The following is a 12500-nucleotide window of genomic DNA, read 5'->3' on the forward strand; positions in this document are numbered from 1 at the left end:
TCATACTTTAGCTCTATTTTCGCGGGCACACAAGCTGTTGCAAAATATCCCACTTTAGCTCTATTTTCGCGAATACTCAAACTGAGGTGAAATGTCCTATTTTAACTTTATTTTCGCGCACACTCAAACTGTTGCGAAATGTCCTACTTTAACTTTATTTTCGCGGGCACGCAAACTGGTGCAAAATGTCCTACTTTAGCTCCATTTTCGCGGGCACTCAAACCTGAACCATGATATAACATCACCATGCAAATATAAATGTTTCTGGTGTATCAATGTTATTTTTCTTCACATTTTTTTATCACAAGGAAACTACTGATTATGGATTTATATTAAATATTCAATCAAATAAATCGTATTTACAAAATAATATGAGTGAGGAACAACACATTCATAATTGCCGGAGGAAATTCCATGGTAAAACCGGTTTTGATAATGCAACGTTTCAATCGTCAGTTTCAAATACTCGATAAAGCTCTGTCGGCGGCTGTCGTTTTCAAACACGTTTATAATCGCAAACATCTTTTGCAACAAATTGAATCTGAAACTGTAATTACTGTCAATACTTTGTATACTAAATCCCCTTTTAATTCAGTGACCTTTACGATTTTTTTTTTTTTTTTAACTGAGGGCCTGGTCATTGATCGAGGGCTTTTGCCACTTCCTCCGACTCTAGGCATAAATGAACTAGGGTGAGGCGCCACCAGATTGATGGAGTTGACAGATGCACGTGAGAACTTTGCAGCATTACATTGAACCAGCTCTAGGGAGCTGCTTCGAAGCACCAAATGAACGTCAATGCTCCATCACCTTCGAAATTCGAACCTCAAGCTGAAATATCCTGTCGCCGTTCTCAACAAGGTCACGTGATCATCTAATATTCTGTCAACACTTAGATTTTGTTCAGTTGAAAGGAACACCTGGAGTAAGACGGAGTCTTCAAAGGATCCAAAACACTCGTTGTCTCGAATACCTCCATCGGCTGCATAAAATCCTAAGGCAATAGCCGTAGTATGAATACATATAAAGTAAGTCACTTTATTGAAGGGTGACCTTTGCTCACTCATGCTGTGCATTTTATACCCATTATTTCAGTGTTGAAAAAGTACAAGAGAGGATTATTAGAAATTCATATTTAAATAGTCTACCGATTCAATGCAGTGACGTACTTTATGGATTTTGCTTTAGTTAAGGACAAACAAAGGGATGGAGAGCTTGACTAAGTTCCTCTTCAAGTTGGAGTCTGTCCCCTCAAAATGTAATTGAACACAATTATTACTATTATAGACAAGTACAAAAGCCATGAGAGCAAGGACAAGATGAAGAAAAGGAAAGGAATATAGAAGGGTAGCAAAAGTAACACACACATTGAACAATGAACAGGAGAAGAATAAAAACAAGGGTGACACATTCCTCTGAGGAAGAAATGTACTGTTCGGTTTCACAAGAACCAACGACGGATTTGTGGCCCGTCGTTGAGCTCTTCTCTCCGTGTCGCTGCCGCCGTCGACTGCGTCCAACTCTAATTGGCGATTCAGTCCGATATGGTCACATTAATAATCTATCGTACTTACGAATCTTTGACATCTTGTACGGGCTTCGGGTCATTTGATACCATGGTGATAGACAAAATTAAAGAAAAAGTGCCACTTAATACTAATGGACACCTTCGACATCTTGCATTGCCTGTGGCGCAGTCAAGACCTTGACAACTTGTCGGGAAGTATTCTACACACACATTTTGCAAACGTAAAGAAGTCACATGCAAATACATGCTAAGAAATTCAAATAAAAATATAAGAAACCTGCCTAGAATACTTTGATAACCTATTAATTCTCCCCAGAAAAAAAAAAAAAAAAAAAAAAAACACGGAGCTATAGGGAGGGACTTCATATAGAATTTCGAGACCTTAAGGGGAATTAAGAATGTCAGAACTGAGAAGAAAAATATAATAAAATTCCCTCAGAGTCGGTAACATGTAGCAGGACTCGGAGTCTTAACTGGTATGCAATTGGATAAATATCTAAGCAATATGTTCTAATGTCTGTCAATTAGTTTTGTTTACTTATTTACTTAACTGTTTATGCCTGGTTTAAATATCTTCTGTTTACATTCTTCCCTGCATCCGACATAGCTAGCATGATACTTGGCGTTGCTTGGGTGCCAAACGAATAGCTAACATCCCCCTTCCCCTCTTGGGGAGGCAAGAGGGGGGTAAGGGGACCTTCCCTTCTGACTTGGCCACGGCTGAAGCCCGTGGAAATCCAACATGATTACGACATTCTTTGATTTATGGCTGTTGAGGTCTACAGCCAACAGTATTTTGACTACCGTCCCCCATTGATCCTGGCCACCTTCTGTGTGCCCCATAATTTGTTGCGCTGAAAACGTTTCTTGTCACCTCCTTTGTAAACACATCATATTATGGGTATCTTGGCGTGGGTGAGCCTTGTTTCACTTAAAATCTTAAAAACTAAAGAAGTCGGTTAATATACAAAAACCAAAATAAAATAAAAAGACCATTATACGGCATATACATATTTTTTTGCTCAAAAGCTATTCAGATACTCACTTAGTATGCACATCAAGTGTGGATATTATGTTTTGAAAACTAAGAGAATAGTTCATGAACAGACTCCCAGACAGTACTCTTTATATCGCACAGGGGCTAGTTCGGGTGGCCGAGCACTGTTTGGAATGGGACGGGTGGCTGCACGTAGGTTTCCTCAAGGAAACCGTGTGGGATGGCGTCGGCGTGTGAGTGAAGTGACGCACTCCCAGGAATATGTTCATCATTGATGATGATAACCTCTTTATCAACCATAACGCTTCCAGCCGGCATGCTTTGTCACTGTCATTTGATGAGTTGAATTACAGCAATTCATTCCTTTTATTACTATTTACTTTTTAACCGGAACCAAGTCAGCACAGCCGACCCAACTGATTCATGGAAGAACTCGTCAGTTTTTCCATGCGGCCAAACTTCCTGGTCAGGTAGAAATCCCCGATAGATGTAAGGTTTGAACATTGGTCCGCATTATGCAAAGGACGATCGAAACCAACCTTCCACTCGATACACGCATTTGATTTCAATCAATTATTTGCTTAACCAGGGTAGAGGTGGAAATCAAAGTTAGGCATTTAGAAATGATAGGCAAATTTGTGATCATCATGGTCTCGGATCACGTGATGGACTCGTGATCGATAGCTATTACTATTCTGGATGAGAGATCACACAACATTCAATGGGTATGTCACGTGGGTCACGTGACGAGCTTGGAGGACCGGCCCGTGATGGAGCTGGGAGCTTCTCGCGCCAATAAAACACGTGTTGTGTTACCGGTTTGTGTATTATACATGTTATATAACTTGTAGTCTTGTAGACATCACGCTGGTGATAATTATTTTATATGTGATTTGAGAGGTAGATAGGATAGTGCTCTGTGTTGATCCACAATAAAAACACGTGTTAGTGTTACCTTGGTGTTTCTTTCATTCCACGTCAAATTTCTCAATAATACCGAGTGCATATACAAAAAATTATTTGTACCCCCCTGACAGGGTAATGCTGTCCTTTGCTCAAGAGGGATAGTAATGTCTTTCAATATCAATGAAACCTTTTCGAGGCGGAAGCACGAGCTGTGTGTGCGTGTTTGTTTGTTTGTTTGTTTGTGTTTGTGTACGTGTGTGTATGTATGTGTGTGTATATATGTATATGTGTGTTGCTGTGTTGCATGTCTGTATGCATAAGCATGTGTGTATTTGCGTGTGTATGTGTACGTATCTAATAATAATAATAATAATAATGACTGACAATGACAATGACAATGACAATGATAATAATAATAATAATAATAATAATCAACGGTTTATTGGGTATAGTAGCATTACTGCTGAAAATATACATCCTACAAAAATTATAAAAATATAAAACTATGACAGTGAAAAGATGTTACAAGCATTCAAAAAACTAGACAAAAAACAGTAAGCTGAGTAATAGGTGTGTAGTACATCAATTTTAATTCTTGTTGTTCATTAGAAGAAGATTTAGATAAATTACAGCAATGGTCTGAAAAGTGGCTAATGAAATTTAACACAAGTAAATGCAAGGTAATGCACATAGGTAAAAATAACAGTAAGTACGATTACAAGTTATTTGGAAATTCGTTAACAAAAGTGGATAGTGAAAAAGATCTCGGCGTAATTATCAGTAACGACCTCAAATCATCCAAGCAGTGTATTTCAGCCTCTGAGAAAGCAAATAAGATTCTGGGATTGATTGCGCGATCTTTTGATTTCAAAAGTCCATCACTCATTAACAAGCTATATAAATCGTTAGTTCGTCCACATTTGGAATATGCTGTTTCCGTATGGTCACCGAATCTCATTAAAGACATTGACAGACTGGAAAAAGTACAACGGCGAGCCACAAAACTGATTCCAAATATCAAAAATAAATCATACGAAAATCGACTTAAGCACATGAATCTGTTTTCCCTAAAAAAGCGTAGACTCAGAGGTGACTTGATACAGGTCTTTAAGATTTTAAAGGGAATTGACAACATCAAAAGTGACCAAATTTTCACATTGAATGAGAATCAGACAAGAAACAATGGTCTCAAACTGTCCGGAAATAGATTCAATTTGGAAGTAGGTAGAAACAACTTTGCCAACCGTGTAGTTAATGAATGGAATAAACTTCCTGCACAGGTAGTGCAATGTAGTTCAGTTCGAAGCTATAAGAATCAATTAGATAAATACCTAAGTAAGATGCTGTAATGATTATAATTTATGTTATATTATTTGTTTTTGTTTTGTTATAATTTGTCTGTCTGATTTTCATTTATTATTAGTTATATGTCAATTTATAATCATTTACTATTTACCTTTTTGTTTGTTATTCAACTATACCTATGCATTTATTTATGTATTTTATTTGTTATTTTTACATTATTATAGTTTTAATTTATTATTAATATTTTTTTTTTTTTTTTTTTTTTTTTTTTTTTTGGCATCCAACCTAGATATGGATCAAAAGGTCTCCTGTCGGTATGCTCCGCCTTTGTTCATTAAGTCCACAAATGTCAGTATGGGGCTCTTCTTATATCGGTCGGTACGTGCTCTGATTGGCTTGATGGTATTATGGTGCCGTACCAGCAGCCGTGGTCGTAGTACCTGTGGAGGTAGCAGGTTCCGGTGTGTGTGTGTGTGTGTGTGTGTGTGTGTGTGTGTGTGTGTGTGTGTGTGTGTGTGTGTGTGTGTGTGTGTGTACGTGTGTATATGTATGTGTTTGTGTTTATGTATGTATGCATGTGTGTATGTATATGTGTGTATGCATGTGCATATGTGTGCTTGCATGTGTATGTGTATGTATCTATGTGTGTGTATGTGTATATGTGTGTGTGTGTGTGTGTGTGTGTGTGTGTGTGTGTGTGTGTGTGTGTGTGTGTGTGTGTGTGTGTGTGTGTGTGTGTGTGTGTGTGTGTGTGTGTGTGTGTGTGTGTGTGTGTGCGTGTGTGAGAGTGTGTTTCTGTGTGTGTGTGCGCGCGCATGAAGGACGAATGTAACTGCCATGCACTGACTATATAACATCGGCGACTCATTATTCATGACTTCGACAAAGGCCTATCTTTAACCAATCTTTGTCGTGTCAAAGTTTAGTGATTTTATTGAATCTTATGTCTGACAATTTAATGACGAGGAAACGCTGAGCGTGATCAGGTTAACTCTGCTATCTACACCAACCATGTTACAACTGTTAATTACCATAGTAAGCTCCATGTTAAAACGACTTACTTCTCGTCGTTATCCTCTGTTTACAATTGAAACACTGCAACTTGTTGACCCTCTCAACCCGAGAATATACTCCTAAAGTACATAGCAAAGGTTATGCATTTAGTCGCAGTTAAGAGCCTCCTGGCGTAAGCTATACACCCCTTGTGTCATATTTCTCATGCGTCTACAGAATTTCACGGGGGTGTATTGTATTGGATAACTACGACCAAAGATGAGTAAATTACTCCACCGTAAGACGGTTTTTAATCTCATATGAAAGGTCTTGAGAGAAGATGAAGGGATGGAGACATTTTTAGTAATTATGTTAAAGTTAATCTAAATATATCTTCAATATTTGTAATCAAGTTAAAGTAACCTTAACTGAACCTAACCTAACTTAACCTATCCTAACCTAACCTAACTTAACCTAACCTACGCCTGCCACTGGGCCACTTTCATCATCACGTTAAGCAGAGTCCACACTTGTTGCATTTCCACGTATTGTGTCATCTTTGCGTACCACCTAGTGATACGATACAGTGCAACAGGGTATTGTACTCACTTGTTGCGTATCCGTATACAGCAAGCGAATACGCAACAAGTGGGTACAATACCCTGTTGCACCGTATCGTATAACTTGGCGATACGCAAAGATGATACGATAGTGGAAATGCAACAAGTGTGGATCCGGCTTTAGAGATACAAACACTACTGCGGTGCTGACACGAGGTCAAATCCATTTAAGACTTACAACCTCGCTGACGTCATCACCTAAGTTGTAACTTACAACCAACAATCCCTTTCGGATCCAAAAAGCAACTTGCGACCCGGTAGTGAGGTCTTTGACAACACCAGGTCAATTTGTATTACATCTGTCTTATAATGTTGCAACTTACATATTCTAAAGACCCAGATCCAGATATTTTGCACTCTGCTCCACTGCTGTGTCCTGAACTTCTTGCGATGGCCGGAGAATTTCCAAGAAGCCGGAGTGTGAGTTCCAAACCTTTACAACGCATTAAAGTTCCCTTCCTCCCTCCCTCCTTCTTTTTTTTTTTCTTCCTTCCTTTATTCCTTCTTTCCTTCCTTTCTTTCTTACTTTATTCTTTTCTTCCTTCCTTATTTCAACCCTTCTTTCCTTGATTCCTTATACCTTTTCTTCTTTCTTTTCACCTTTTCTTCCATCTATCCTTTTCTTCTTTTCTTCATTTCTCTTTCTGCCTTCCTCCTTTCTTGCTTTTCTTTTTTCTTTTTCAAATTCATCTCCTTTCTTACATTCTTTCACCCTCTCTTTCATACTTCTCTCTATCCCACCCCTCTTCCTTCCTTCCTCTCTTCCTTCCATCCTTCCTTCCCTATCGTCCTCCCTCCTTTTTTCCTTCATTTTTTACCATCGCATTTCCCTTCCTTCTTCCCCTCCTTTCTATCCTTTTCTTCTTTTCTCTCCCATTTCTTCCTTCCTCCTTTCCCTCCTCTTTTTCCTCCATTCTTTCCTTCCTTCCTTCTTCGCTTCCTCTGCCTCATACATGTCCACCCTCCAGGCCAACACACCAACAACCACAAGATTTCGCCACCCGGACCCAAAGGACAGTCACGAAACGCAATTCCAGCGTCTGGAAGTCGTGCCGGCTGGCGATATACCTGACTGTTTACTAACACCACCTCATATTAAACATAGAATAAAATATAACCTGAACCGGTGGACACGCACACGGAAAGGACTCCCACCGTGGCCGCCACGGACGGACGGCGATCCTCCAGATCGCTCAAGACGCTGCGGTTCTTGCGTAGTGGTAAAGGAATTTCCAAAGCAATGCGATGCACACAGGCTTGGGATGCACGGCCACATACTTAGAGTCTCACACCGTCCTTTGTTGTATCCTGCGTTTTATTGAGCCTACGTGCGACGCGCACTCAGGTAGATCTCCGCTCCTAGGACCGCGAGTTTGTTTTATGTTCGCGAGTTTCAGCAATGTAGAATATATCGCATTGTTCCCGTGCACGGGTTTTCGTTGTTACTTCGCCACTTGACACTTCTGTGTTTCAGGGATTCCACCTACATGTATTTCAGATACAACGGAATGCAGCTGTATGATGCGAAATGTCCCGAGCACAATGTGGTGCAAAGGTCCTAAGCTCAGACATGAGTTTCCGCTATACAAATATAACTTCTGCTACTGAATATGTTATATTTTTTCTAAACAGTACTTACCTTACAGTAAAGGGAAATTTATGGTATCAAAGAATATATCAGATACACAGCAACAAATGATATATGCAAAAGTGAAACATTACCGAGGTTAAGAACCTTTGCAGAATACTGTACATCGATGCCCACAGGGTCTCGTTATTTGCAAAACGCTCAGTCTTCTGCCACCGAACTTCAAATATGTGATTTCTGGTTTATGTCCGAGCGTTCTGCCTCCAAACACGCGCCCTCGGGGAACAAGTGTGTGTGTGTCTTCCATCCTCAAGTACGACGTCAATCGGCAATTATGCTTCATACCTAAGATCTTTAATGACTTCCATAAAAACTCCCATTACCGAGAGGAACAACGTCCCAGGAATATTCTTGGTGAGGAGGATTGCCCTGAAAGTCCTTTTGGCATTGCCAGTTTAGACGTCTTCAAGAGTATCATTATTGGCGGAAAAAACATATATAAGTATACACACACACACACACACACACACACACACACACACACACACACACACACACACACACACACACACACACACACACACACACACACACACACACACACACATATATATACATATATATATATATATATATATATATATATATATATATGTATATATATATACATATACATATATGGAGAAAGGTGGGAAGTGAGTCAGTTATTTGTTGTTGACGACAATGTACTTGTGGCTGGGTTAGAAACGGGGATTAAGGGAAATAGTGACGTAGTTTGCCTATATTCGTTCTCTTTTGTTCGTAGTTAAACAAAAACCATTCTGTATATCATTGGCGTTACTGCTAGTCTAGATGACAGTATCGCACCGAAGAAGGGAAGTCATACAGATGGTAAAGCAGATATATAAGAATATAAGAATATAAGAACTACATTAGAAATAAGCGACAGCAGGAGCTGAAAGTGATCAAAATTCTTTTCTGAGTAGCGATTAGCTTCTAACAAGTAGAAGAATGTTGAGTTTCTCTTGTCAGTAAGGATGTTACTGACACCCGTAAAATGTTAAGTGTGTAAAAACTGCTTTGTCAATACCCCATACAAAGTAGTTTTATAAGTGTAGAGTTATGTTGTGGTGAGGGTGGAGGTGGAGGTGGAGGGGGGGGGAGATGAGGTGGGAGGGGAATAATCACTCTCCACTGACAACAAAGAGAACCTAAGACATGGAATTACTACGAATTAGGTCACTGTAACTAAACCTATGAAGTCACTCCTTAACTACACTATGTATACCATTGATCGATCTTATCCAGTTTCATAAGGTTGCCTACTTCACTTCGGACGTATATAATAATTGTTGTCTGGAGTAAGTTTCATCACCTTTAGGTATAGTTGAAAGGAGTGGATCCTTAGTGTGTTCGTTTGTTGACGTTGGGAATTGATCACGGCTTATTGGTGCGAAATCTCCGGGTTTCTAACTTTTAGTGACTGCCACTTTCCCCGGCTGTATGAGGAACATAAGGACAAAGATGACAACAATGTCTCAACACATTCTTCGGCAAAGTTTTTATTTCACTAATAATCTTTATCATGGGAAAAAAAATTCTTGAGGAGAGTACATAACCTATTATGTTAACACACAATCAATGTTGCTGTGATTCAAGACTGATTAAAAAATATTTGAGCCGGGGACTGCAAAACAAATACGATTACTCTTCGTTTTTGTTAGGCGAAGTAGAACGGCGACATCAATCAATCAATCAATCAATCAATCAATCAATCAATCAATCAACCAATCACTCCTCTCTATTTGAGCCCACTAACCACTCCTTTGGCTTGACTCTTGATTCATATGTATTAATGATTGGCATTTCGGGACGGATAAGAAATGTATGTAACGAGACTGTGACCAAAGCTGGTGGCACCTTTGCTTAATATGCTCCAATAGAAAAAAAAAAAAAAAAAAAAAAAAAAATGAAATAAAATAAAATGAAATATATATATATATACATATATATATATACATATGTATATATATATACATATACATACATATATATATATATATATATATATATATATATATATATATATATATATATATATTGTCCAATGGGGCTCTTTATTCACCCGGCTTTTCGGACACAATGGGTAGAGGTGACGGCTTCGGCCTTACCTTGCTAAGTGTTTCCTGGTGTAAACTCGTCAGAGGTCCTTCAAGGGGGAACAGACACACAGACATACATACATACAGACAGACATACGTACAAACAGGCAGACAGACATATGGACAGAAAGGCAGACAGACAGAAAAAACAGACATACGTACAGAGACAGATAGACAGACAGACAGACAGACAGACAGGCAGGCAGGCAGACAGACAGACAGACAGAAAAAAACAGGTAGATAGACCGAGAGACGAGACTAAACAGCAAGTACGATGGGTGCTGTGACGGTTGACTTTGATCTTGCACCACGCTAAACGGATCTGAGTTTGACTGGCAGTCCAAGCACGCAGGGCAAAGGGCTCGGCGACGTCTTCATGCTTCTGTGTACTTCTTCATCCACCTTTTTTTTTTTTTTTTTTTTTTTTTTTTTTCTTCTTCTTCCAGAAAATCCATCTCTCTAGTGTGTCCAGTAACAGTTCCAGGACCCTCAAATAAATCTCAGAAGCATTGTATCAGACGCACATCACTTTCCTCTTTATTAAAGAGAGTTCTCTTTATGTACACTCTTTAGAATTGGAAACTATCCTGTATCAGGAAGCAAAACATCCTCTGAAAATATACAGAATTATTAGGACGTGCTTTTGATATTCAGATTTTTTTTTTTTCGAATATTGGATATTTTTGAAATTTTGAGGTTCCGAAGACAGGACTCTGTAATGCGAACCAAACGCGGCAAACGATTTAATCTTTACTCCAAAGTCGGAGGCCCGTCTGACCAGTACTAATGAAGCAAGTTGAGCGTCAAGAAGAAGAAAAAGAAAAAGAAGAAGAAGAAAAGGAGGAAAAAGAAGAAGAAGAGGAAGAAGAAGAAGAAGAAGAAGAAGAAGAAGAAGAAGAAGAAGAAGAAGAAGAAGAAGAAGAAGAAGAAGAAGAAGAAGAAGAAGAAGAAGAAGAAGAAGAAAATGAAGAAGAATGAAAAGAAGAAGAAGAAGAAGAAGAAGAAGAAGAAGAAGAAGAAGAAGAAGAAGAAGAAGAAGAAGAAGAAGAAAAAAGAAGAAGAAGAAGAAGAAGAGGGAGAAAAGAAGAGGAAAAGAGGAAGAAGAAAAGAAGAAGACGAAGAAGCATAAAAAAAAGAAACAGAAGAGGTAGAAGAGCTATAAAATTTACAACAGTAATAGCACTGACAGCAATATGAGTAGAACCATCAACATCATCATCACCACCACCACCACCACCACCACCACCACCACCACCACCACCACCACCACCACCACCACCACCACCACCACCACCACCACCACCACCACCACCACCACCACCACCACCACCTTCACCACCACCACCACCACCACCACCACCACCACCACCACCACCACCACCACCACCACCACCACCACCACCACCACCACCACCACCACCACCATCACATCATTAACAACAATAACAACAATGACAATAACAATGACAACAACAACAATGACCAATTTGCGATTCCATTTGCAGAGTATTTTCCCAAGTATGTGTCGACACGCGCTACAATACAGGTGTTCTCGAAAGAATTTGGAATATGTTACTACACATGTTCACTGCAATAGAGACCAGATGTATATAACAAGTATAAAAATTCCTTTAAACTTCCAGACAACTTTTTCATGCTAAGGACCGTCAACCATAATTCATCCATTCTTTGGTGATCGGTACTTAGATTTTTTATCTAGAATGCCGCCATATGATTTTATTCACATCTGTGACACAGTCTCCATGTTAGATAGTGAGAGAGGCTGAGACTAAGCTACCCCAACCACGGGGTTCAGTCAAAATTCATCTATTACGTAACCATATATGATTTAATCTTTAACTATTTTTTCTTCATAACCCCCTGGAAGAAGAAGAAAAAAAGAAGAAGACCGTAATCAACTCTTCATTTAGCTCATCTATATTCAAATAGACCCTCCCGAGGCTCCTCTATGTGATCTAGAATACCACCATTTTCCCTAATTTCTTTCCTTGCATAATCTTCCCTTTTTCTATCCTCCGCTTTCCAATTAACACAATCTCATTATCTGGTTAGACCTCCTTGGCCCATATTTACCCCTAACATCCACCAAAACCGTTCCAATTAACATAAAATTCCCTAAAATAGACGTTCCTCTACCCCCTTCCTTCCCCTGTATATTTACTTCAGTTCTAATCAGCATAAACTCCTCCGCCTCTTCCGTTTGTGTCCCTAAGAAAAAAAAAAAAAAAAATCTCCTCACCTAACCCTCTCTTACTTCACCTTCTATTTCCATTTCCCCCTTCCTTCCCTTTCTCTCTCCTCTCCTTCTTCCTCTCGTTTCCTTACTGGCTCCTCTTCAAGACGTCCTAATCTCCTTTAATCTTTCCCACTCTCTTCTCCT

Source organism: Oratosquilla oratoria, chromosome 25, assembly GCF_046742065.1.
Source record: "Oratosquilla oratoria isolate Oo_2021 chromosome 25, ASM4674206v1, whole genome shotgun sequence".
Lineage (NCBI taxonomy): Eukaryota > Metazoa > Arthropoda > Malacostraca > Stomatopoda > Squillidae > Oratosquilla > Oratosquilla oratoria.